Source organism: Lutra lutra, chromosome 5 (genome assembly GCF_902655055.1).
Source record: "Lutra lutra chromosome 5, mLutLut1.2, whole genome shotgun sequence".
In the NCBI taxonomy this organism is placed as follows: domain Eukaryota; kingdom Metazoa; phylum Chordata; class Mammalia; order Carnivora; family Mustelidae; genus Lutra; species Lutra lutra.
The window spans coordinates 42279383-42303252 of NC_062282.1; the positions used below are offsets into that span (position 1 = coordinate 42279383).

Consider the following 23870-nt stretch of genomic DNA (forward strand, 5'->3'; position numbering starts at 1 on the left):
CAGAGGAAGTTCATTTGGTTAAGAATAACCCAATACTGGGTTGTTTTCTGTCCTGGCGTGCTTCCAGCAGCAGAGTGGAGCAGCTGCTAGGCTGCTCCTTGGGGATTGGTGAGGGGGCCTGGCCTGCAGGGGCCCCCCAAAACCTAGGGCCACCCACACCTCTCCTGCATATGGCGGCTCAGAGAGACTGAGCTCAGGCAGGAGGTTGGTGGCAGAGCTGGGATTTGAACCCAGGATTTTCCTACCATGCCTTCCATTTTAGGCTCCTTCACCCACTGGGACGGCACATGTGTTACATGCAAGGAGCTGTGGGGGGACAGAACTGGCGCACACATCATGCTGGAGATATGGTCATGGTCAAGGACCCAGTAGGGATGTCTGCTGGCTCGTTGCTTCAGCGTGAGCAGTGCCAGGCCCTGTGCTTAGCTCCGTGGACATAGCTGTGAGCACACCGACTGCTCTGACCAGTAAGCAGCAACCTGTCAGAGGGTGGAGGCTGATGAGCCCAGTGAGGGAAAGAGCGCTGTGTAGACGGCGGGAGGCTCTGGGCTGAAGGCCCTGGGAGGAATTGCTGGAGGCGGAACTTCAGCTTGGGGTACTCTAACGGCGGTGCCCCAGCAGCTAGGGGAGGACCTTGGCATTGAATGCCAGCCGGTGGTGGCTGGGTCTGAAGATTCTGTCAGCTGACATGCTGTGTCACCCTAGGCAAGTTGCTTGGCCTTTCTGAGCCTCCTACCCTGGTTTCAAAAGGGTGTAAGAATGAAATGATAATAAATGGACCCAGTGTGTTTGCAGCAGCCGTGCTCGTCATCTCCAGCTTTGTGGCCGCGGTTCCTCGTGGCCATGGCAGCAGGTATGCAGAGTGGACCTGCCACACCAATAAGAGAGGGACTGAGGCCTACACACTTGGCTGCCCCTTGCAAGATGAGGAGAAGAGGAGTCATTTTGGGAATGTGCCCTGAGGTCTAAGAGGATTCCAGAGGATTCCATTTGACCTGGTCCCACAGTGCACACTGAGCATTCCAGGAGAGGCTGGCGGTCCTTGAAGTAAAGGGCAGGGGGCGGGTAGGGAGACGCGGGAAGGCTTCCGGAGCCAGGCAGTCTTCTGCTGCTCTGGCTATTAAAGTCTGGGGTGTCTGGGTGAAATCGTTAGGGACTGATGCTGGCGGGGCGGCCAGCCCCTACCCATGCTCCACAGCGCGGCTCTGTTCTGTGGGCCCGGGAGGGACCCCTCGGGGTCCAGTCCTGCTTCTGTGGCCCACGCACTCTACAGGCTGAGGGTCCCCGCTGTCCGGTCTCCTCACACATAACCAGGGGAGTGCACAGTATTCCGGGGACAGCGGCAGACACATGCCGGTGGTTCTGTCCTCATCAGGGCATGGTGAAGCTCAGAAAGACGGAATTGCTTAAAGGACAGAGCTTAGTGCCTGCCTCCGTGAGCCTGTGGGTTTGCTCTCATGGGTAGGATTTGTGCCCGGACCCTGCTGCTGCCTCCCTAGCTCAGTCTGCTCCCCATTCTTACTCTGGCCAGGCCCTCATCCTCCCTGGGTTCCCATGAGGACTTCTGTGTCTGTGGGGGGGAGGCGGGGAGGGGGGGAAAAGAATCCAAGGAAGAATCCAAGGCTCTCAGGAATGGAAGAGATTGTTTTATTTTATTCTATTATTTATTTGAAAGAGAGAGAGAGCACAAGTGCATGAGCAGGGGTGGAGGCGGAACAAAGGGAGAGGGAGGAGCAGACTCCCCCACTGTGCAGGGAGCCGGAAATGGGGACATGGGACTCAATCCCAGGACCCCGAGATTGTGACCTGAGCCGAAGGCAGACGCTTAACGGACTGAGCCACCCAGGCGCCCCGATGGGCGAGATTTTAGAGGACATCTTACGCAACATCCTCCCAGGCAGGGCTTGGATCTTCTAGCTGCTGCTTGCGCACGTGGAAGGATGGGGTGCTCACTGTCTATGGAGGTCCCTTTTTTGTTCGGAGGACAGTGTTGGTAATGTGTGGGTGGGTGCTGAGCTGAATCTGTTTCTTTTGTCCTCTGTCTCTCTCCATGGACTCTCGCCCCAATCCCCTGGGGTCCCTTCTGAGAGGCGGATGGCCCTCTGGTCCTCCCTCCCTCTGGCCTTTGGTCCTGGTCCTGCAGTTCCCATTCTGGGTTCTTGGGGGGAGCTGAGCCCTCACTGGGGCCCCCGGTCCTGGGGTGACTCTTGAACTTTGCTACTTTTCTCCTATTAAGGATAACTCGATTTGCTTTGGCTCTTCTGTTGAATAGAAGGCCTCGAACACTTGGTGTGATTCTTTCTTTTCTTGTGGAAGGTATGTTGGTCATGGAGTTCAGGGAGAGGTGAGGGTGCTTTAAATCTCTTATTGAGGTCCCCTCTGCTCTGGGTCCTGAGTGTGAGGATTCTGAGTGTGTGAGAGAGAACCAGAAGGCTTTCAGAGACCATCTCCACCTGGGGCTTTGGCTGTTTTGGGGGCAGAGCCCCTTTCATTCTTTATATAAAAAAGTCAAAACAGAAAGGTTAGCATGTGATTTCATGGACCCCGAATGAATGCCACATACAAGCCTGAACTAAGAGCTTCCTTCCACTTTCGTTGTGCAGACAGGGAAACTGAAATTCAGAGAAGTACCCCACACTTCCACTTATTAGTCTGCTGGCAGAGGGGGCCTGGCTGGGAGGAAGCACTAGGGGCCAGAAGTGTGGGGATCAGGAGCAGAGGGGAGGTGGGGGGCTCAGCTTAGCCAGAGACAAGGGCTCGCGGGCGTGCGCACACAGGAGCAATGTTCATGGGGAGATGAATGAGGAGGACTCGGAGGGACAGAGGCCCTGCAGAGGAGGCTGGGTCAATCCTGGAGGCTGGAGAAGGGGTGGTGGGAATGGGCTAGAGATGTGGAACTGGTGAATTCATGGTGGAATCAAGATAGACTCCAGTACAAGGATGATGTGATCCTTGGCCAGTAAAGGTGCCAGACCCAGGGAGAGGCATTGGGTTGGAAGACCTCAGATGCTACCGTTCAGAATTTTCCAGGCGGTGGGGAGCTGAGGCCAGCAAGGACAGGAGGCCGGGATGTGCCTGTGAACGAGTGAACTCAGAGTCTCAAAGTGCGTGGCATGGGTGGTCTGCTTGGTAATTTGGGGTGGCAAGTAAATCATGTTACTTCATTTTTTTTTAAAAGATTTTATTTATTTATTTGACAGAGATCACAAGTAGCCAGAGAGGCAGGCAGAGAGATAGAAGGAAGCAGGCTCCCTGCTGAGCAGACCCCCCCCCCCCCCCCACCTGGGGCTCTATCCCAGGACCCTGGGGTCATGACCTGAGCCGAAGGCAGAGGCTTTAACCCATTGAGCCACCCAGGCACCCCTTTGTTATTTCATTTTTATAGCTAGGGTACTTACGTGCACGTTTGAGAAAATATAGCTAGTACATATAACATACTGCGAAGGATAGATTTAAGGAGGAAACAAATGAGTGGATGTAAAGACATACCAGGTAAGAAATAGTAGAGCGGTATGAAGACAGGGTGGGACTCAGGCAGCTGGCGTGGGAACCTAGCTCTCTAGGATGACAGATGGATTTGACTCAGGCTGACCCCTGAGCCCCGAGGATGGGCCCCTCTTAGGACAGAGGGTACAATCTAAGTAAGTACTCAATGTTCCTCCTTTCTTTCGGGGTGGGCTGCTTCCCAGGAATGGTGCTGAGAAGGAGGGACTGGGCAAATTGGAGCTACTTCGGGGCTTTCCTCCAGGACCTGAGCCTAGGCCACTTCTAGCCCGTTGTTGCACAGTGGGCTCCGACCACAGATGTGGGGGCTGGGGTCCAGTCTAGGTTGCCCCTAGTTCTGCCGCTGAGATGATGGGAAGGATGGGGCCGCACCCCCTGCTGATCTGTGCCATCTGGTGGCTGGAAGAGCTGCCTAGAGCCTGTCCAGTGATGGGCTCAGGTCGGTCTCCAGTGTCTGGGCGTGGAGGGTGCAGGCTGGCCACGTGGTAACACAGGCACCAGAGGCCGCCACCGGATAGATAGCAGGAGAAGGTGGAGGGGCTCTGCCTCGGAGGTCCGGTTGGTTCAGGGGGTCGATTAATTAATCTTTAAAAAGATTTTATTTGAGGGAGAGAGTGCACACACACAGATGCACGCAGAGGAAAAGGGAGATGCAGACTCCCCCTTTCCCCCACCCTTAGCAAGTAGCCCTGTGCCCTGCTGGGTGACCCTGAGACGGTGACCTGAGCTGAAGGCAGAAGCTTAACTAACTAAGCCACCCAGGCAGGCGCCCCCAGGGTTTTCTTAATTAAAAAAATTATTAGTATTTTTTGTTTTTGGCTTGAAAGGGGTTGGCAGAAAGAAGGAGATCAGCTGGGAAATCTAAATTCTTAGGTTACAGGGTAGCCAAGAAGGATGGACTGACGTATCTTTCCCAGGTTAACTACAGAATACCAGACCTGACAGAGACTTAATGATCCGCTGATTTGTGTACTTAAAGGTACCAGTTATTACGCTTTCTCTTAATAGGCCAGGCAGTTTGATTCCAGTTTCCTTCAGACTTGACTCTAAGGGCCCCTCAGAGAGGCCTTGCCAGGCCGTCCCCGTGCGCCCCTGACTCAGCCACATCACCCTGCGGGTCTCCTTCGTTGCTTCAGGACGATGTCTGAGTCACTTGTGCATTCCCTGCTCATCCTCTCTCCCTCCACCAGAAGGGCCGCTTCAGGGGGTGATGGGGGAGGGGGCATGAGAAAATGCGGACGGTGGGAGCTCTGAATGGTGGAATCATGGTTACTGATAGCCAGAATGCAGGGGAGGGAGTTTCCTTGTAGGATCTGATAGAAGGAAACCAAGTCGAATCTTGATTCAAGAAGTAGGGAGGTACTAAGGGCGTGCCCTGAGATAATCCAGACATTTCTTTTTCAGGCAAAGGAACCCGAGGTACAGAAAGGAGGGAAGAGCCTACTTTTCCACTTCTGTTTATTAAGTAAGAGGAGACCCCCTTTGGACTGGGAAAGGACAGACACAGGAGGCCTCACATCAGCCTGGCCTGTGTTGCTTCCCATCTGGAAGGCACTGAGGCAGCCCACCAGCATCAAACCAGGAAGGCCAGAGGATCTTGCCTGGGGCGCTTGGGATTGGAGCCACCCAGAGCTGAGGGCAGACCCTCAGGGCAGGAGGGAAGAGGCTCTCTTTTTTACCTGAGTCCTTTAAGCTATACAGGGTGTGTGGCCTTGGGCATGTCACTGAACCCCTCTGAGCCTTTAGTTCTTTATTTCCAAAAGATTTCCAGAAATGGCAATAATAATGCCAGCTTCTACAGGATTGTTTTTAGGATTAAAGGAGATTAAGCACCTGGCAGTCTCTACCAAGAAGTTGCTGGGTTTTTTTAAGGCTGTTATTTTAATAAAGATGTTTTAATGAATGCATGAAGAAATTTCATGTTGACTGATCTGTGTGATGTGAGCAGAGCTTTACCTCTGAATCATCAAGCAAAGATTGGGTCTTATAGTAGACCTGGCCATTGAGAGATCTGCCACCTTGTGGCCACTTACCCAAATTGCAGGTTCAGTGTTTTTTTTTTTTTAATTAAAAAAGCATTTTTTAAATTATTATCATTGTTATTATTGCATTTTGATTTGGGTTTGAAAGGGGTTGGCTTAAAGAAGGAGATCAGGGCAAGAATCTAAATTCATAGGGTTACAGGGTAACCGAGAAGGATGGGCTAAGGTATTTTTACCAGGTTAACTACAGAATACTGGACCTGGCAGAGACTTAATGTACCACTTATTAAGCTCTTCCTTAATAGGCCAGGCAGTTTGATTAGCACTTTGCATACATCCTTTGTAGTCCGTTCTAGATGGCAAGGATCAGCATTATTAGTACCATTTTTCAAGAAGGGAAACTGAGGCTCAGAAGTAACCGAGTAACTTGCTTGGCAGCACAAAGCCCATGTAGAGCAGAACTGTTACTGAACCAGGCAATCTGATCCCAAGCCCTTGTGTGATCTGAGCCTTCTTACTGTCTCTCAACCAAGAGCAGGCCAAATCCCAGTCGTGTTTCAGGACCCTACACAACCCTACAGTCAAGGGGTTGTGTTCTTGGTTTCTGCCCGCAGCTCACCTCAAGAAACAGTATGTCACCCCGGCACCTGGGTTTATACCCTACAGTCCTGTCCGTGTGCTTTACAGAACACCCATCAGGATTTCACTGGATCCCATGAAGGCGGATGTGAGAAGATGGAATGATCTGTTCATCTCCTCGACTCCCCCTGCAACCCCACCCCCCGCCCCCACCTCCAAGTCAGGTGGCTGGCCTCTTTGGGAAGGTGGATGTTCTGTGCAGGTTTTTTGCTTGCACTTTTGAGAACCTGAGTGTGGAATCCGCCCACCATCAGCGGGGAGGTGGCAGGAGGGTGAGGAGGAAAGAAAACCAGTGTGTTTCTTTCCAAGTCTGTTTGGCGGACGGTGCAGGCCTGGCATAGCCCACGTGGAGATGAGGACCAGTCCTGCGTTGAGTGGGTGGAGAGCTGTCCTGGCAACTCCCTGGCCCCCGGCAAGGATATCCTCCTGGGCCAGGGGAGGAAGTCTGCCCCAGCTAGGTGACAACAGGCTTCTTTCTCTAAAGTTGGACGCCTTTGCCTGTTTTCCACGCTGGCTTGGCTGGCAGGGAAGGGTGTGGGCTGGGGTGTAAAGTTCATGGCAGTGGGCTGGGACCTGAGGGGGTGTTTGTGCAGAGGTTCAAAAGCCCAAGGAGGCAACCCTGTACCTCCAGCCTTTGCGCCTGCTTTAGGAGATGTGTCTGGGTGAGGCTGGCTGGAAAGATTCCCTCGAAATAAAATAATTGTTTAGAAATGATGGTGTATTCAGAGCTCCTAGGGGAGGGGTCGTCTTCCTGCTGTTGCTCTGAGTCCATGGGATGCTAGAAAGCTCTGAGGATGTGTGGAGAGGTGGTACGGGGTCTCGGACTTTATTGAAGGGGAAAGTCAGATTTTACAACTTCAGGGGAATCTAGAGCCTTGTTGTCAAGGTAAAACACCTAGAAATCTAGACCCTCTTAAGTCATGAATTTATGGATCTCCTTTGGTCTGACATTCCTCCCAAAGTGAGAACACTTCTCTTAGCATTCCCGGAAGATGGTGTACCCACTAATCTGTGCGCCTCCGGGGACAGAACATTCACTCCCATGGGGGGGAATCCCGTCCTTTTTGGACATCTGACAGCTTAGCTCTTCCTTTCATGGAGCTGAACTCTGCTCCCTGGAACTTTCTAGCATTTGTTTCTAGCATTCTCTTACATAACAGCTCATACTCCACTTCCCCTCCCGCCACGTGGGGCAGGTGGGTTCTTACGGGGACCGGAAGCCCATCGAGGATGAGGAAATCACTGTGCTTCTCCTTGGGTCCTTGTCCACAGCTGAGTGGCCCTGGGCCTCTTCCTTCTCCCGGACTTCAGTTTCTGTACTTGCACATGGATTGGGGCTTGAATTAGCGTTCTATGCTGCTCTAACAATTTCACACCAACTTATGGCTTAATGCAATACACACACATTGTCTTCTCATTCTGGGGATCAGAAGTCCAGAAGGGGTCTCACTGGGCTAACATTGAGCTTTTGGCAGGCTGTTCTTCCTGGAGGCTGGAGGACAGAATCCACTTCCTTGCGTGTTCCAGCTTCTGAAGACTGTCCATGTTCCTTGACTTGTGGTTGCATTGCTCTTCTTGGTTAATCATACCTTCTGTGACTATGACCCTCCCCTGATTACGTGGGACCCACCAGATAATCCAGGATAATCTCCCTTCTCAAGATCCTGAGCTTCTGTCTGCAAAGCCCCTTTGGCCCTGTGAGGTAACCACATTCACAGTTTCAGAGGAGGAGGACATGGACGTCTTTGGGGGATGTTGCTTGCCATAGGGATGGACTCCGTCCATCCTCTCCAAACCCCCCTCAGCTCTGCGCCAGCTCAGTGCTCCCCCTCAGCTGCTCCTTAGCCTCCTTCCTCTCTCAGGGTTGTGGGAACCTCCTTCCTTTTGCAGAGTCTGGCTTCCTAACGAGAAATGCTACGGTCCTGCAGGTGCCTTCTCCAGCTGTCAGATTTTATTCAGTTTCTTAAGACTCAAGTCAAAAAAGGACTGCCTTCTTCCCTTCCTGCCAGGAGGCTGATTTCTGTTGTCTGGTAGCCCCTCGAGGTTCAAAGAAATACATTATCTCTGCTCTCAAAATAAGCCAATCATCCAGTTAGGAGGAGACGTAGGCCCCCATGCAAAGTCAAGGCCATTATTCGCTATGTGACCTTGGGAGGTAACTGACCATCTCTAAGTCTCAGTTTCTCCATCTGTTAACTGGGAATAGTAGCACCTCCTTTCCCCAAGGGCTGTGTTAAGATAAACATCAGAAAATATTATGGAAATAATAAGGGTTTGTTGGAATGGTGTGAGATCCTCGAGTGATATTGGAGCAGTCGTTAATGACTTAGTGATTAAATGTGATGCAGAATTCCTGTAGGGGAAGCTGGCTGTGGTTGAGGTTAATGGGACCCCTCTTGAAGATCGTCATCATTGCCAGATTTCATGTTCTTGAACCTTGAAGAAATGGGATGGCTGGTTTATTTAGGCAAAGGCGAGAGTACAAATGGAGGTCCCCCGCCTACATATTGGGGGGGGGTCTCGTGCACACACATGTGGTGCCCTTGTGTGTTCAAGCCCCCGTCTGCCTTTCTCCCCTTAGCCAAGCAGTGATTAGTCACCCCTTGGGCCTAATGCGTGCCTGCCATGCAGTTGTCCCCTGGATGGTGGACCCAGGGGAGACGCCTGCACAGGGCCTAGAAGCAGGCTCAGTGCCATTTAGGCAGGACATTTGGGGTCTGGAGGAGGGCCAAAGTGATGTCCTCTAAGCAGCAAAGCCCAGAGCAGGGCCCCTGATTGCCCTGGTCTAAAGAGCTATTCAGGGGCAGGCTGGTGGGCTGAGGCGTAGAGGCGGGCACTAGCTGGGTGTGGTCTTGGGCCTGTGAGGTTGGGATTTTGAGGGTGGGGAAGAACCCACACAAAGGCATAGAGTAACCACTCATCATGTGGCCCTGTGTGCTGCATAAATTATAGTAAGAAAAGTGTTTTCTTTTCCTCCGCCAGTTTTGCATAGAAAGACAGCAAGCTGTATTTCTTTTTCCTTGTTCTTTTTGTTTGCCTGTCTGACAGCACTGAATGGACAGCCCCGTGCTTCCTCTACCTTACATTCACGGGTCTGCTGGGAAATGGGGAGCAGCCGGCTCTGGGGCGGGATGGGGAGGCCCGAGTGTTAGGATTTGCCGTTTCTGTGATGTAAATTTCCCTACTGTGGCGGGTTTCGCGCTGCTGATATGATGCCGCTGAATGGTTCTCCCTCCACCCCGGCCCCGGCTTTCATCTGCTTTACGTGTCATTTTAATCTTTATAGCAGTCCTATGGGTAGGTGCCATTGTCCCAGATTTGCTGACAGGAAAGAGACTCAGAGAGGTGAAGGTTTCTAGCCCAGGCCTGCCAGACTCCGAACCCACGGATGCTATACCGAGCCTTACCCCTGCTGTGGGCTTCATTCCATCCCCCCCATCATTAAACTGAAGTCCTCAACCCCAGTATGACTGGGCCTTTAGTACCTCATGAAAGTGGGCTCTCTGCTGGGCTGGTTATCCTGATAAGAACAGGATGAGACGCCAGGGAAGAGGCCGTGCACAATACACAGCAAGAAGGCAGCTGCCCATAAGCCAACGCCTCCCCAGAAACCAGCCCTATGGGCACTGTGGTCTTGGACTTCTGGCTCCTAGAACTGTGAGAAAATAAACATCGGTTGTGTAAGGCCCCCAGTCTATGGCCTTTTGTTATGGCCGCCCTAGTAAGTGAATCCGTTCTAATAGTAGGGTCCTAAAGCCCTAGGGCCGTAGCCTGGTATTGTCCATTGATTCATTCTGCCAGCTTTTTCCGCAGGAGACTTGGCCTTGCAAGAGGTGCTGGGGAACATCTACGCAGCCGGGACCAACTGGGATGGGCAAGCCAGGATGGCTGTCCCCATTCTATAGTCAGGGAAACTGAGGTCACCCTTTGGGTCCCTTTCTGGGTGAGTGGTGCAGCCTCTGCCAGATGTCAGGCCTTCCCTCTCCCAGCCCACCAAGATGAGCAGGGGCTAGACCTCGCCTCAAAGGCACAGAGGGTTGTAGGGGCATTTCTCTCCCCAGTCTACCCCCTGGCTCTCAGGGAGGTGGATTTAGTGTAGGAGACCCTGGGAGGTTTTTTTTTTTTTTTTTTTTTTTTTTTAAACTCTAACCCTTCTGGTCTGCTGGCTGCTCTCTGAGGTCAGCCTGGGTGACAGACGGCTGGGTGTATCTGGAGAATGTGACTGAGTCTTGGGGTGGGGGTGGGGAGGAGAGGGGAAGGCAGGTCCCAGAGGGGCCAAGAGCAGCACTGGGGGGGGCATCCAGACTGTCTGTGGCTTCTGTGGCCACACAGAAGTGGAGTGTGTGGCCGTGGAGTGTGGTCAGCGTGGACTTCGTCCAGCGGGAGTCAGGAGCCAGCAGAGAAACAGATCGGGGGTCACGCTGGCCCCACACCCGTGATTGAACAGAGAGCCTTCTGAGGGCGGCACTCTCATCGGCTCTGGGTTGGGGTTACCACATGACCTCCGATGTGCAGGCGTGCGGTCGAGGCTCGCTGTTGGGTCCTAGTGTGTTTCAGCAGCTTTGGTGGTGAAGGCCTGTGCTGTGGGCTTGCCGGTTTGCTGAGGGTGTCCTGTCGCTCTGAGGGTGTTTGGGGGGCCCACTACCTGCCTTTTGTTAACACAAACAGACCCCAAAAGAAACACAGCTGTGCCTGCCAAGCCTGACGCCCCCCAGTGCCCTCTGCTATCCTGTCAGAGTCTCTGCCCCGGGGTCTTGGGTACGTGACTGAACCTGGCCGTTGCTGCCCACCAGAGGGAAAACTACTCTGGCTCCTTCTCTGGCTCATGGGCAGGAGTGGGGCAAGGCAGCTTCTCCTCTCCCACCAGTCTGCTCTGCTCCAGCCTGGCCCCTCCTGGTCCCCTCCCTATGAAGGGCAGCTTCCCCTCAGCGTTGGGAGATTTGAAATGACTGTTGAACTCCTACTCACTCTCCAGAGCCCAACTCCTCTTCCAGGAAACCTTCCCTAACGGATTTTCTTTCCCCACCCCTGATTGATTTCTGCCCATTTGGGTTCCTGTCTCCCAGCTCTGCATGTTGCCTCCTCAGTAGGATTTACTCCTTGCCTGAATAAGCAATATTATTGAGTCCCCAGCATCTGCCAGCGCTGGGCAAGTGAACAAGATGGCATCCCGCCTTTGTGGAAAGGGATGAGGTGGGGGGAAGACAGACAATAATCGAGTATCCAAATCAGTGTGCGTGATGCATTGAGTGAGTGCTGCAGAGCTAACAGATGTGGTGGCAGGAGGCTGAACAGCCAGGGAGGTCCGCCGAGGTGGCCCAGGCAGGGTGGCTTTTAGCCTAGTTGGAGACAAAGGCGAGGAGGTGGAGGCGGGTGGTGTGGTGGGATCTACCTTTCTGGGAGGCAGCTGGCTGTGAACTTCTAAAGGAGGAGACCTGATTGCCTGGGAGTCTCTGGGACTGGGTGATGGTGGACAGGGCCTGGTGTGCCAGACCCTCCTGCCCTTCCTGGTGTTTCTCTAGGATGCTGGTGTGCTGTCCCCAGGATCCCCCCGCAGCCCTGTGTGGGGCCCTCTGGCAGCTGGTGTGCCCAGTCCATCAGAAAGGAGGGGTCTGCAGGTGTGACTCAGGGCCCTAGCCCAAGCTCTGCCTGTTTTGGCCATTTTAGCACCAGTTAGGAGAGCAAATGAGGGCTTTGTGTTGGGTTCCCCTTTAAGCTCTAGAAACTAGCATCAGTAGGGGCATCTGAGGCCCAGTGGGAAGTCCAGGGGTGGGCGGTACATCGTAGCAGCCATGAAGTGGAGAGCCTGGTGAAGCCCCCTGCCCGTCTCTGTTGAGAGGGCACCGTAGTGTTGCTGCTGACTGACTGTGTGCACTGAGCCCCACTTTCCCCACCTACAGAGTGGGGCTAAAAATATTACATACTTGGGGCGCCTGGGTAGCTCAGTGGGTTAAAGCCTCTGCCTTCGGCTCAGGTCATGGTCTCAGAGTCCTGGGATCGAGCCCCACATTGGGCTCTGCTCCACGGGGAGCCTGCTTCCCACACAGTTGTCAGAGCTGAGCATTACGGGGTTCTGGGGGTGATCTCGCAGCTTTGACATCGAAGCATTCATTCAGCTTGCAGGCTGCGTCCCACGTAGAAACCAGGCCTTTCAGGGTGCCTGGTGTTCAGGGTTACGCATGACTGAGGGCCTGCCCCACGTGTGAGCTGATGCTGGGCAGGGTCTAAGCCTCACCCCGTGTCCCCTCTGCCTCTCCCCTGCACTGCTTGCTCCCCTCTGTAGCTAGGCCCTGTTGGCTTGCTCAGAAAATGGCTGCAGTTCTCCACTACCTGCTCAGAGAATGGGGTTGCAGGGTTGAGAGCTGAGGGCTTTGTCCCAGGGGTTGGGTTCTATGCCCAGGTCTCAGGGTCCTCTGGAGAACTGGTTTACAGTGTGGATTCCAGGTCCCCTCCCAGGTATTTCCTTGGTCTGTCATCAGGGTTGGCCTGTGTGGGTTTATAAGTCTCATGGGTGGGTTGCTTTCATGTTGCTTCTGGTTCACAGACGGGCCACGAATCTGCACTGAACAGAGAGGAAACTGAGGCCCAGCAGGGGAAGTGGGGACTTGGCCAAGGCCCCAGAGTGGAGATTGACAGAGCTAAAACTTCACTCTAAGACTTGAAGACTCCAAATCCAGTGCTCCTCGCCGTCCAGCATAGCCTTTTGAAGTGGTTCCTCCACCTTCACTCCTGACAGACCTGGGGCTGTGGCCCAGCTGAGCGACCTGTCGCTCAGCTCAGAGAGCAGGCTGAGCTGTGGCTGGTGTTTGCGGCTGCAGGGTGGGCACTGGTGATGAGCTATTTACACAGGCTTCCCCTGCCCTGGCCTCCCCTTTCTCCTTTGGTAGGGCGTGTTCATGCATAGTGAAGGGTGTGTGTGTGTAGGAGTGGCTCCCTGCCATGAGGCAGCTGAGAATGCATTTCTGTGGGGCAGGGGCAGGGGCATGGCAACAAATGGGGGACAGATGGAGTCTCAGGTTCTCGCCTCCTTTATCACCCACTGACTCAGGCAGTGTCCCTGGCCTTCATTTCCTTATCTTCAAAGCGGCTCAATCATCCGTGCCCTGCCCACTGCCCAGGTTGCTTGGAGGATAGAGTGAGGCCTGCAGAGGCTTCCTGGAAGGGAGAAAATCATGTCTGAGATGTCACACAAGGGGAAACTCCCCTTGCAGCGCCCGGGGCAGACAGAACTAATCAATCACTACTCTCTGTCCTCTGAATCTGGACAGATTCCTTTGCCAAAACAGGGCTCTAGGCAGTCTTCCCAATCAATTGGAGCTGGCACTTGAGACAAACAGTTTCTAAGAGATCTAGAAAGGGATGCTGAGTCTGCAGCTGGGCCTGTCTTGTGTTGAAGGCTTCAGCTAATGATACCACTTTTCTTCCTGTCCTAGGATGGGAGCCAGGAAGTACTCAGGGCGCTGGGTCACTGTGGCTTTCTGGTCTGCATCTGTCTTTGGACCCCTTTCTTCCCTTCCCTTGTTCCCTCCCCCGTACCTCTTTCCACAGTTGGTACAGAAGGGGGTTGTGGTGCTACGTGCACTAGACAGCCTATAAGGGAAGTAAGTCAGGTGAGATGGAGATCAGTTAATAAATAAAGATCTCCTTTCTCTCCCCCATGCCTAGCCGCCCCTTAGGGGTCTGCCAATCCAACCAAGCTGCCTGATGCCAACATTGCCCCCTAGTGGTCAGCAGTGAGCATGTGCTGACTGCATCACGTACTCTCCATCACTCCCTTTCTTTGCTATCAAGCCGTGACCCCACCACTTCCCCACCATTTCATTGTTGGCTTCCTTTTTGATGCCTTCTATGCTTCCTTAACTCTGATGGGGATCACAGAAAAGACCGCAAGAGCATAGGCGATGAAGGCCACAAAGGGGTGCTGGACGGGGGTGGGGGGGTGAGAGGAGCTGTCGGCTCATTCCCATTGCTGGCCTTCTGTGTGAACACGCCGGATCCCTCTGTGGGCCTTAGTTTCCCATCTACACTATAAAAAAGTTGGCTTATGCTCATTGTTTCCCAAAAGGGGTGTCAAAGGCTTTTTATAGGCTGGACAGTTTTTCACTGCGCAGGACTGCCCGTGCATTCGGGACATTTATCATTCCAGGGCCCCAAATCATTGTGCCAGCCATGCTTGGCCTCTGTAGACCAGGGGGTCTTGAGATATGTCTGAGGTGGACACCACAGCCTAGGATGCAGCGAATTCACTCAGGGGCCTTGCGAACGGGCCTCCCAGAGGCCAGACTGGAGAATCACAGGGAGACTGTGGCTTAGTGTTCAGATCTGTGTTCATATCTGCGCTCGGCCACTTACCAGCCCTAAGTCATCAAGCAAGTTTGAACAAGACTGTGGTTCTCAGGTGAGGATGGAAATAGCCCAGTAACCTTTTCCCTTTGGCAGCAGATAGGGGGTGAGGCACTCTGGGCTCCCTGTGCTCTTGCCTCGTTCCTGCCCCTGCCTCCTACCCCCCCCCCCCCCGCTCCCCGCTGCCCTGCCCCTCTTCCACAAGAACGACCGTGTCTGGCGTGCTGTACTTTTCACGTGGCCAAGAGGGAGGCTCTTAATCCCATGTGCAGGTGTAGGACCTGAGGCTCAGGAAGGTGATGTGACTCGTCTTAAGCAGCAAGGTCAGGGCTAAGACTTGGTCTGAATTCATTTTTGTTGTTGTCATTATTGCCAAGGCAGTTGTGGTTTGTTTTCATCTCCTAGTTATCGAGCATTGAATGTGTGCCCAGGGCTCTAGAGTACTTTCCCAGTCATCTCAAATACACACACACACTTTCTCTCTCTCTCTCTCTCTTACTCTGCCCACTTTACAGATGTGGAAGTCTCAGATGGATACCAAGGCCTCCCAGGTGGGCACAGCCAGGATCCAAGGCCACTTCCTCTGTCTCCAGAGCCCTCTCCCCTTGCCCCTCCTGCCCCCCATGTTCTTCCTACCTCCTTCCCAAAGCCCCCCACCCCCGGGGCCATTGCCAGGCCACGCTCAGTAGTAAGGCCTGGCCTGAGTGGAGCTGACAGCCAGGGGTGGGAGGGGGCGTGCTGGGCTCTGGGCCCAGGAATGTGTTGGGAAATTCCTCTGCTGTCCCACGCTACCCTCCCACGCTGGAAGGGAAGAGTTAAGAGGCTGCCTCGTCCCTCATGGATCACGGAGGCCTCTTCACTCCTTTTACAGCCTGGGTCTCCTCAGGAAACCGCCTGTGGCCCCCCCTCCCCCTCCATCCTCACTTTTTGCCTTCTTTGGTCCTCTCTCCCCGTGAGTACTGTACCGCCCCACCCTCTCCCGGGGCTCTAGCTTCCCAAGAGGGGAACACTTGGAAGTAGGGATAGAGAACTCTCTTCTGAAAACACACACGTAGCGTCCAGCTGCTCACATGCACGGACCAGCCTCCACGGGCTCCCGGCACTTGCCTCATGCTCATAAGGGGTGGCATGAGGAAGGCCCTTCCCTGGACCCAGAGTGGTTAGGAGGCCCGTGTTCCTGGCAAGAAGGCTTTCACCTCTTTCTTATCCCAGCCTACGACTTGGTGGGAGGGGAAGGCTCCACCTGGACCTCCTGGGACCAGAAAGAACCCTGACGGTAGTGGGAGGAGGCTTAGAGCTGGGCTGCAGGCTCTCGGGGTCAAGGGCATTTTCAGGGCCATCTCATTGAGCCCACCCTCCAGCCGGTGCTTGCCATCCCACCAAGCAGGCTGTGTTTGCACCCGCCCAGTCACAGAGCCCTCACTACCTCTAAGGCTGTCTGGGACCCTCTTGGGGGCAGCTCTGGCTGTCCCGGGGCTCCCTCAGGATCAATGAGCCACAGTGTCAGCTTCTACCCTGGGCCCTGGCTCAGCTTCATGGGAACTCACAGAAAGAAGCTTACCCCTCCCGCTGCAAGTCACAGCCCTTCACACCCCATTCTTCCAGGTCCCCCCACCAACACACTGAGGCCAGACATCCTGGATTGGTAACTGTCTGGCTGTGGCTGACTAATCTCAGACAAACCCTGGCATTCGTGGCCTCAGTTTCCTTGTTAGAAAAAAGGGAAGTGTGACTGTGATCTCAGAACCTTCCCTCCCCCATTTTCTAGGAGTCCATGGAAAGTGATTATCCAGAAGGTTCTAGAAACATCACATAGGGGAGATGGCTGGTGTCTGGTGTCTGTGTTTGACAGACCAGTCTTCTGGGGACTGGTCCTCACAAGACCTAGTGTTTGTCACAGATTTAAGGGCCTTCATAGGCCCCGCCTCAGAAGGGTCTTCCCTAGATTTCTGTCGGCTACTAGATAGTTTCTGGTTCCTTCTCACAACACTAAAGGCCCGTCATGATCTGATCGTTGCCAGGCTCCGAGTCTGAGTACTCTGCCGTGAGAGAGTCCTGAGTTTTGAGTCCTGGCTCTGTTGCATCTTGGCTGCACACCGCAGACAGACCGGGAAGCTTCTCTGACCTCAGAGCTCAAGTCTCCCCAACTTTTAGACGGGGCGGGGGGTGGTCAGGGTTGCTCAGATTCCATGGGATGAATGCATGTTCCTTAGGTGCCCAGAAACTGGAAAGCAGCAGGTGTTCCTGGGAGAGGGGAGCGGCCTCTTCTGCCCTCACAGTCAAATTTTGGTCCCCCCTTTCCACCAGAGTGTCGCTGAATCGCCTCACGCACAACACAGCACTCAGGGCTTTAGGTTTTATTGAGCATATGCTGCGTGCGGGGAGCTGAGGGTCCAGTGATGCGTTCACAAGCTCTCTTGAGGCCCAGAAACGAGGAAACAAATCAGGAGATCGCATGGGGGCAAGCGAGTGGTCAGGGGATACGCTGAGCCCCCTTTGTTGCGGTGTCCTGGTTCTTTGGTGCTCTGTGATGTTGCTGGAGTGTAGCAAGAGCCAGCTCCCAGGCCCTCTGCGTGGGAGCCGTCCCGTTTCCATTGGCCTTTACCAATACTCTGGTTGGCAGCACAGGAGTGACCATTTCCCTGTCCCCAGGCTGAGAGGAGATCTGGGTGAAGGGCCTTGGGTCCTAGGTGGGGTGGAGGGGAGGGACCTGCAGTGAGTGCCTGCCTGGGCCTGCAGGTGGAAAGCCTGTACCTGCGGCAGACTTTGGGGGTGGGTAGGAGTTGGGGAGCAGAGCCATGTGAGGTTGGAACGTTGACAATGCACATGTCCAAGAGGTCGAAGCCCCGAGCACAGATTCTACTACGGGAATGAGCCCTGTGCGGAGAGCAGCTGGAGCCAAGTGTGGCCTGAGGCCTGGCCCCAAGCCTACAGGGTTCACATTCGCATCCTGGCCTGTCAACAGTTCTCAGTATGACCCAGGTTCGCTCGCCTGACCTTGAGTTGGGTGCAGGATTTCAAGTCAAACATTACCCAGTGTTTGGTGGGCAGAGTCCAGGACTGGGAGGAGGATACGAGGGTTCCGGTCTGGCTCCCTTTACTGTCTTGCCATTGAAGCTGATAGGACCCTTCTCACTCATCTGTACATGAGAGGCTTAAACTAGGGATCTCTAAGCCCCTTCTTACTCTGATACCTTATAATTCTGGTTTATTCTAGTTTTGTAGGTTGTTGGCAGAGGAGAGGTTTTTGGGGGAGAGGAGTATATGTAGTATGAAGAATAATGAGTCTCTAAAACTTAGTGATAGTTCTAACATTTGGATATATTAATAGAAGTCTGGGCTCTAGAACTAGGGAGGAGATGGTTCTGTCACCACCATAGGCAAACAGATACGCTGTCAGAGGAGGAACATAAAGCAAGATGACTTTAAACTGTGTATTCTTCCAAAAGGTAGGGCCCATAGCCGTGTGCCACGCAGAGGAAACAAGAGTCCAGTAAGGGCATGAGATTCGCCTGCAAATATTTGACGTAGGAAAGGGTGGTGCTGGTGAGCGGAGGTTGTGAGAAGTTACAGCTCAGCTAAGGAGGAGCTTCCCAAACATCCAGAACTGCCCCCAGGTGGAGTGAACTGGCCTGCCTTGGATGGTAGGGTGTTTCCTGTCCTGGGAGATCCGAGAGAGCAGGTGGGACAGTCACCTGGCAGGCTGGCTGTCCTTTGTCCTTTGGAGGACTGGACTGGATGATTCCTGCCAGTTCTGGATGGCTGCCATTCGGCGAACTCTCGGTTCAGGTTCAGGTCTGAGCCGGCCAGCTCCTCCTGTAGCATGACCCTGGGATATTCCCTCAACCTTCTCATGACTCCGTTTACTCACATGACAGGAGAGAGAATACCTGTGTACCCCTCAGGCTTGTTGTCCAGATCAGTTGCAGTGTAGATAGAGTCCCTTGTGTGGGGCCACCACAGATGTGAGCAAGAGATGATTGTCATTTTTTTCCCATTTGCATTGTCTGCTTGCCACCACGCTGACATTGGGGTGGGGGGCTGGGAGGGAGGAACCCCTCTCTCACAGCTTAGGTGACTGATCTGTATAACCGAGTTTGGGCTTTAGGAATCTAGTCTTCAGGGGTGACAGAGTGAAGAGTAAACACTGAAATGGATAGTAAAAGCTGATCCGAGAGCTGACTTGGACGCTAGCTGAAACAGATATCACCAGTCAATCACCGCATTCGTCCTACTGATTTTGGGTACGGCCTCATAATCCTTACACACATGATGACAGCTAGTACTTTTAGGATAGGGCCTGTGAGCTAAACTCTATTTGCTACTTCTAAATAAAGGAAAGTAATTATTAATGCCGTTTTTGGTCAGTGCCAAGCAAGTGAGTCAGTAAATGCATTAAGGGGAGTGTGTGCTGGCAGGGAGTAGGGATTGGGACAGCTGTAAGCTAAATTAACTTAGGCTGGGATGGCTTCTTGGTGAAGGTGGTAGTGGGCTAAATTCAAGAGTGGTGAGAGTAAGAGAAGAAGAGAAACAGCAGGGGCATTCCAGGCCATTGGCACGGTGCCAGCAGAAACCCAAGTGGTGGTGGGCTGGGAGTCTGGTCAATGATCTGCCACCCTTTCCCTGTGTGGCCTTAGGTAAGGCCCATTCCTTTTGTGTAAGGTATGGAGCACGGGTTTATCTAATGTCCTTCAAGCTGTTAAGAAGCTCTCAAAAAACATTTCTGCCAAGACCAGCATCCCTGACACACACACACACCCCTCTCCCCAAGCAGTGGGTTCCTAATGAATGCCTTGTTGGTGGCAGCATATTAAAGTGTGATCCAAATGACTCAGAAATCCGGGGGCTGGAAGCAGTAAGTACACCAGGATAGTTACTGGAGAAAGAAGCACAGTGTGGGCTGAGTGGTTCTTGGGCTTGACAGATCCCTGGATTTCCAGAGGCTCGAGTATTTTCCCTGAGGTCAGCAGCAGGTTCGGGTCCGGAGCAGCTGAGCTGGGTATCTGGGCCTCGGCTTCATTTCAAGGCGCCCTTTCATTCTTGGCCAAGAGTGAGGGCAGGCTGGGTATGGGCAGGGGGGCTGACCGGTTCTCATCTATTTATAGCTGGGATTTGGGGTCACGCGGTCCTGGGTGCTGGGATGGCCTAATGCCTGGCTTTGCCAGCCAGTCACAGGGCGGCTGGCCCCAGGGTCCTGCACATTAGCAGGTGCCCTAATGTGAACCCACAGGGCTGGCCTGGGCTCTGGCCAGATGCTCAACATTCCCTCCTGACTCCCAGCAGGCCTCTGGGGGGGCTGCCAAATGCTGGCTGGGGTAGAGGTGGGGAGCAGGGCAGAACAGAGGGGAAGAAGGGCTTGTATGAAGGCAGCTGGTGGGGCTGTCCCAGCTGATGGTTCCAAGCTTGCAGGGTTGTCAGAAAGTCAGGGTGCTCAGGGCAAAGGTCCTAGAATGGGAACTAGAGCTCCTGGGTCCCAGTATGAGAGTCACCCTGGAATAAGAGAGAGAGACACACCATAGGCCTACTCAGGCCTTCCTCACCCTTAGACACATCTTTTCCCTTCCTGCAACAGTGAGCACCTCAGAGCCCAGTTAATTAATTTCTGCCAGGACGCACGGCCACCAACAGGATTGGGGAACTTGTCTTGGTGGGTCAGCACATCTAACCCCCATCTTGCCCTGTTGGAAATTCAGTTAAGTTTGTGCAGAGATTTTCATAGAGAGAGTAGCATGTCAGGGTAAAGAGGGTCGGTGACCTTAACAGTGACTGCCTGGAGCCTGGGAGACAAAAAGCATGGGCAGGAGTCGTGACCGAGGGGAACTCGTCCAACCTTTTTGGGTCATAGGCTTCTCATCTGTGAAATGGGGAGAACTCACTAGCATACTCTGAGGACCAGATAAGAGTGTGTGGATCTGCTCCGTAGCATTAGACTGGAGTATGGCTGCAGTCATAGTCCTGTGCGCACGTGCAGTCAGGGGCTGGCCTACCTGGGCAAGGTGGGGGGGAGAGACTCCCGGACGTGCCTGCCCGAGGCTGGCTGCACTGCCCTCCTGCTTTTAGGTGCCCTGCGCTGAGCATGCCCAAGCAGAGCTCCTTTTCCATTTCACTCCCTACCCCCAGCCCTGAACCCGGGAGCCCTCCTCAACTTTCTCTTCTTCCTTACTCCCCACAGCCCAGCTGTCACCAAGTCTGTTCACCAGAACATAGACCACCGTAGGTCCAGGCCATTTGCTCCTCTTCATTTTACTTCTGCCCAGAGGCCACTATGTCACATTGGCCGATAAGACAGTCCCTCATTGGGCCTCCTGCTGCCATTTTGTCCCTATCGCTATGTGGCAGCCAGAGCACAAATCTGTCTTGTCACTGTCCTGCAGAAGTCCCCCTCCACGGAGCCCCATGAGCTCAGGGCAAAGTCCAACCTTAACACAGTGGTTAGAAGTCTGGTCAGGGTCTGTCTGTGAGGACTTCTGTCTCATGCCTCTTGGTCTCCCTGGACCCTCATTGCCGCCAGGTGGCCTTCTCTCAGTTTCCTCTGCTTGTGTTCTGATCACCCAGGCCCAGGTCTGGGAGCGCCCCCATCTGACTAGATGGCGGGTACCCCATCTTTCTATCACCGCTGTATCCCCAGATGCATGGCGCAGTTAACATTAAAATAACTGTTCAGGAGAAAGAAACGTGGTTATATTATATACTCTCAGGGCAACAGGGACTTTGCCATACTGATATCCAGGGTCCGGAGGTCTGGGCAGAAGCCTCACCCGGGTAGCAGGAAGCCTGGGTCTTGTGCAGACCTCATCCTCCGAGGCCTCAGTCTCCCATCTGTACACCAAAGGATTGGATCAGGTCCCCTCATCTAAGGGCCCTTTTAGTTCTAATGGTAGGACAGAAAAAAGGCAGAGGCTGGTGTCATGGACGTTATAGCCAGAGAGACCCAGGTTCAAGTCTTAACTTTGATCACTTTTTGGCCCGGTGATCTTAGGCCTCTCTGAACCTTGGTTTCTTCATCTCTGAAGGGAATGAAGATAATCATTTCTGCTCTCTCCAGTATCAGTGCCTGACAGACACTTAGTACACACAGGGAAGGGGGTCCCTTCCTTTTTAGTTTACAATCCAACAGTGAAACGTGGCAGTTCAAATGACTCATTAAGAAAAATTCTTTTCCCTCCTTATCATGTAGCACTGAGTATTTGTAGAGAGGCTGCTGGGTTCCTGGTCTTGCCCTCTGCTCTGCCTCTCCTGAGATCCCCGTTCCCCTGCTCTGTACACAGGCAAAGACTTTTGTGGTTTCCTGGTGGGGCCATGGGAGTGGTCTGGGTGTGTCTGCGAAGGTAGTGTTGTGAATGTTGGGAGCTGGGGCCACTCCAGCCCAGATAGGCACTAAATGAAGACCAGAGAACCCTTGGCCCACATCTGTGAGGTTAGCTGCCCTAGGGTCTGGGCCAGCCTTGGCTCAGCGTGAAGGTGAGCTGAGGGAAGGCTGAGCCTGACCCCCATTCTTTTTTTTTTTTTTTTTTTTTGGTTAAGGTTTTATTTGTTTATTAGAGAACACAAGCAGGGATGACGGGCAGAGGGAGAGGGAGAAGCAGACTCCCTGCTGACAAGGGAGCCCGGCTCAGAGCTTGATCCTAGGACTTTGGAATCATGACCTGAGCCGGAGGCAGATGTTTAACCCACTGAGCCACCCAGCTGCCCCTGTGACACCCATTCTTGATGGGAAGATGCCCCAGGGGCAGGAGCGAAGACCCAGACAGAGGCCGGTGTCCGTGAAGATGCTTCCCAGACTCCCTGTCACAGGGGTGGCCTTACGTTCAACCACAGCTGCTTGCCTGCTGCGGACTGCAGAAACTGGACGTGGAGGCGGTTGGGGAGGAAAATCTTAGGTAGTAGAAAAGGTGAAGGAGAATTCAGAGGGTTGGAATGGGGACCATTAAACAGCAGTGAATGTCAGCAAAATGAATAAAGGCACAAATGAACAAATGAATGAATAAGAGTATTGTCTCCCTGCCTTTAGAAGCAGAATCCCATCCACACCTCAGAAGCACAACCTTAACCCCCTTGTCTCAAGCCTTATCAATTTTATTAGGTGCCTAGAGTAAAGAAAAAAATGAGAAGGAAGCCATAAAGTTAAGCTCAGTGATTCTCAGACTTTTTACATCCTGTCCAGCGTGCATGTTGGAAGCCCAGGCTTGCTTGCTCTGCATGCGTGCCCAGGTTACCAGTTGTGGCATGGCGAGGAGAAGCCGCAATGGCCATGAACTTGCCAGATTTCTTTCTTACATACTGAGTATTTAACCATCAGGATTGTTTTGGTTATAGGTGACAGACTGCTGACTCAAAGTCAACCCCTAAAAAAGGCATTTGTTTGGTTCCTTCCGTAAGTGAAAATGTGGGGCTCAGGTTCAGTTGGATCTAGGAGTGCCATCTTTCAACTCTACTTTCCTTTGTGGAGGGTACCACTTTCATATAGGTTCTTCCCAGTCAGTGGAAGAATGGCTCCAAGGCTTCTCAAGGATCAGAGTTGTAACCATAATAGGAAAAGAGCATTTCTTTTCCAGTAGCTTCAGCTCATTGTGGGACTGACTCTGGTTGTCTGGACTGGGGGCACATGTTCAGCTCCGAACCAGTTATGATGGCTGGGAAACAAGGGCCTCGGATTGCCCAGGATTAGGTCATGGTGCTTGTGGAGCAAGAATGTGTATGTGGGTTCAGCATCACTGACCTATGGGACGTAGAATGGGAAGGTACTGTTCTCCAGAGAAACGGTTAAGGGATTAAAAACTCCTCATGCCACTGAACGACTCCTGTTTACATTAAAAACCAAATTGTCCTCCAGACTGGGATTTTTAAAAGGATAATAACTAATCATCTGCCACACCTTTCACCGGCGCCATTTGCCACACAGAGGAGGCCTGCCGGTGTGGAATGCTGAGAGCCATCTGCTTCCCCCACCAGCTGACATGACTGCCAGTCACAAAGGCGAGGCTGTGGGGCCAACTCTAAGCAAGACGTCCATGTTGAGCAGTTTCTTGGATGTGGGGAAAGATGGATGCTGCTGGGACCCCATTCTGCCCACAGGGACACTATAATCTATGACAAGGATCTGCAGGGAGGTTGACGTGTAGTGAGTGATGTGATGGCTGTGGGAACCCCCGTCTCCCCATCATAACTAGGTTTGGAAATAACCCAAGTTTGGATAGAAGAGTATCTATACAGTAGAAGGGTTGGGTTTGATTATCCACCATCTGTGATCAATTGGTAATGACTGTCAAGAGTGCTGTGTTGGAGAGTCCGAAGATGTGCTCTGTCTCAGCAGGAAGGAGGTCGGTGATGAATTAGCATTGTCTGCCATGGGCAAAGGCATTGAAGTGGTGGTGTTCGTCATAGGATGAACATTGCTGTACT

General features: G+C 53.2%; 1 protein-coding gene across 3 annotated transcripts in view; it reads left to right on the top strand.

The window, feature by feature from the left end:
* The window catches only part of PPARGC1B (PPARG coactivator 1 beta), a 110716-nt gene that overhangs the window by 24855 nt on the left and 61991 nt on the right, over positions 1 to 23870 (top strand). The window lies entirely within an intron of this gene.